Genomic DNA, 3,767 nt, shown 5'->3' on the forward strand with positions numbered 1-3,767 from the left:
GGGTTTTCTTTTTATCTTCTCTTTACAAACTCGTCACTATATAAGGCGTGTCTAGTTACTGATAGATTTTGCCTTTGCACCAGCTGCTGGCTGTACAAATAGCTGACCAGGAAGCAGCTAATCCATCCTGTATCCTTGTCATGGCGATTTCATTTATTACGAACAACTTAGGAGGAATGAGGGCGACACAAGCCAGGGAAAAGAACGAGGTCTATTCCCAGTGAAAATAAAAGGAGATGCGGTTCCCCTTGGGTGGGGGCATTTTATCTGTGCTTCCAGCAGCCTCTGGGTAGCGCCTGACACTTCTCACTCACACATGGAGAGGTGCAGGCGCCCAGTGTTAGTGGGGCAAAGGAGGGAGCTGAGTGTCCTTACCCTACATGTGGGGTCCTTTTCTATCTCCCACTCCAGGCGGAAGGACTGAGAGTAGAGAAGGAAGGACAAGGTTTGGGTGTGGAAAGACCATAGGGACCTCCATGCCATCGTCCAGTAGAAGGCGAGGCCACAGCCAGCCCTGCGGCCAGCCCCTAGGGCAGTACCAGGCAGCGTCTTCTCCAGCTGAGGCCTGGACACCTGTGTCCCTGAGACAGGAAGGTGTCCATGTGGTCACCTGCACCGACACCAGCTCCCGCTCCAGCCAGAGGGCTGCTTCAGACACTTTGTAGATCCAGAGGTCAGGCTGTTATATGCCCTTGTTATAGACAGGATCTCGGCTGCCTGCATTCCTCGTACCTCTCCCCAGTGCACGGAGCTGCCTTCCCACCCCTGCAGGCTATGCAGCAAGAGGGACCAGAACAAAAGGGTCAGACTGGCTCATGAATATGGATATTTTGAAAGACCTGTATGCCAAAGAGTGGAAACAGAAGCCAAGAGAAAGTACACGTCAACTAGACTTCAAAGCATGTACTCTACGTATCAGTGTGGGCCTCCAGTTTAAATATTGTGAGGCTTACTTTTTTGTTTATAAAGTAAAGAAAAGTAAAGAGTATGTTCAGAGATGGTCAGTCACCCCTCACCCCTCTACCGGGAAGGCTTGCTGATAACCAGAGCTATTGACATTAGTAAAACAATGATCTTGTTCTTGTGTGGTTTGGGTTTGGGTTTCTGGCTTTGGCGATCAGCTGCTCCATTCTGAGGCTTTGAAGAGCAAGCTCAGTCCTACAGGACAGAGAAGACTAAAAGGTTTAACACCAGTGCCAAATGCTGCCCTGCACACTGAGGTGAGGAGGGCTGGCCCCAGGAAGAGGCAGGATCTTTTGGACATGGGAAGACGCTCCAAAGATCTGAAGAGAACGTTGGGGAAGGAAAACACAGAGAAGGAGAACAGAGAGAAGAGAACGCTGTTGGAGACCGCCGTAAGGCGAGACAAGGGCTCCAAATGCCCATCATCCATCTATCCACCCATCTCTCTACACACATGCACATAACGTCTATGTTGCATCACATTAGATAACATATAGATATAAGTGCCTAGGCACAGTCATTAATAAGTGCTGGTCGTCCGGCAGGCCTTACCATTACCGTTGGCATGGCAACCATCATCCTGGCCACATCCTGAGGTCTGGTCTGTACCCCACCGAGAGCTGCCATTAGCTCTCTCACCCCTCTCTCCCCGGCTCTGTCCCTCCTGGTTAACCTGTGGTTCTGAGCCCTGTGTCCTGCACCTGGGAGCCAACCCACAGGCTTCGGACCCCGGCCTCTGGGCTGTTCTCACGGGAAGCCATTTTTTCTTGAGGTGTCCTACCGGAGGTGCTAATATTATATTTTTCTGTCAAGACAGATAGCTAGCTCTTATTAACTCTCCTTTTCTTTAGGTCTGGGTTTCCATGATTGAAATACAGTCACACCCAGAGTGAGTCCTTAGTCCATCAAACTGTCACTAGCACCTCCACAGCGCCGGAGAAACAGAGAGCCCTACGCCAGGCATGGAGCGTGAGGGGAGGGCTCTCGTTTATTGGAAACACCTGGCACATTGTGCTAGCACGCTCTGACCATGTGGCCAGGCGAGGTCTTAGGCTGATAAAAGAGGACCAGCAGGTGTGGTGCTCACGGGATACAGCTCTCCCCACTCAGCCCAGCCCCTATCCAGTAGCTTTCTCCATGGTTTTCTCCCTGTTCTCTAATTTCAACCACATGTCTTTCCAGGTAGGGTGCTCCCTCCTGCCCTGTGAACCCCAGAGGCCTCAGAAGGAAGGCAACTTCGGGACACCACCTCCCGGATGGCCCAGCCACACTTTGTGACCACTCTGCTGTGTCGCACGCCCCACTCACGCGCCTGGGGCCAGCCTTTGTCAGCAATTCCAGGGACCTGGTGGCAGCAGGAGAGAAGCAGAGCAGGTCTCCATCATCTCTGCCCACCTACCAAGAGCCAGAGGGCCAAGCGCACGCCCTACACACTCAGGACTCGGTGATGGAATGAGCAACTGGGTCACACCTGCTCACGATCTCAGCACGTTCACATTCGCTGAGGAAACGCAGGCTTCCCCTTCTCAAAGCCTGGACACTGGCTGGAGTGTAGGTGACAGGGCCCAAGTCCCTGGTGTTGAGCAAGGTATTCAGAGAGGAGCAGACCTGCGAGGAGAGACCTCTGCTGGAGACCCGAGCTGGTGACCAGATCCGCTGCAGGGAGCCGTACTTGGTCCCTCTCTCCCAACCACTGCCAGCTTCCGAGACGGCTCTGCCTGTGCCACGGCGCCTTAGAGGCACATGTGCGAGTCTGAAGGAGAACACACCTGGGCCACACTGTTGTGCATTCAACACCAAGGTAGATAAAACAGAGTGCCGTCTTTGTGGTAGCACTCTCCAGACACTAAGGGTTCAGCAGTGCGAAAAGGACCATTTCTCTTTTCAGGGATTTGACTAGCGATGGGCAGATAGGCAATAAAGCCCTGAATGTGCAAAGTATAGAGCATGCCAGGTGGGAATATATATCTGGTAGTAAAACAAATAATATATAATAGTAAAGAAAAAACAGAAAAAGAGAAATAAAAAGTACCATTTTAAACAGGGCAAATACCCCTGGCATATGGCCGCTTTAAGTGGAAGTAACTTGGACTGGGAACCCACTATACCTAGCTTGAGTTCTATCTGTTCATGTAGGATTCTGCGGCCTACAGTAAGCCGTTTAATACTTCCAAAAATTAAATTATTTATCTGTATAATGGGAGTCTTAGCTATATGACAAAGTTGTCAGCACTTTGGATAACATATGTGAAGTGCCTGGCACACAGTATACACTCAATAAGTCATGGTTTTCAAACGTACCTGTGACATTTGGAGCTGACAGCTTAGATTGGACTCTCCTCTGCCACTTACCAGCCCTGCAAAAATGGACAGTGGTCAGTACCTTCGTTCTCACATGTATAAAATGGTGTCATAATATTGTTAATCTTCAGGAATCAACACATTAATACATTTTAAATTAAGCCCAGAGTTAGGCACGGTAGTGCACACTTGTAATCCTAGTATTTTGGAGGCTGAGACAGGAGGATAACAGGTTCACAGCCAGCCTCAGCAACTTAGTGAGGCCCTCTGCAACTTAGTGATATCCTGTTTTAAAACAAAAGATAAAATAGGTTTCAGGGTGTATCTTGAAGGCAGAATGCCCCTAGATTCAATCCCCAGTACAATAAATAAATAAATTATGCCCAGAGCAAAAAAAAAAAAAAAAAAAAAACAGAGAGTTAAGGGACAGCCTTAACTATCTGTTAATATCAGGAGTATAAGCATCACTCCTGCAGGGGTGAGCTCCGGGGTCCTTCATTTAT

The sequence above is a fragment of the Muscardinus avellanarius genome (genome assembly GCF_963383645.1).
Source record: "Muscardinus avellanarius genome assembly, chromosome: 7".
Lineage (NCBI taxonomy): Eukaryota > Metazoa > Chordata > Mammalia > Rodentia > Gliridae > Muscardinus > Muscardinus avellanarius.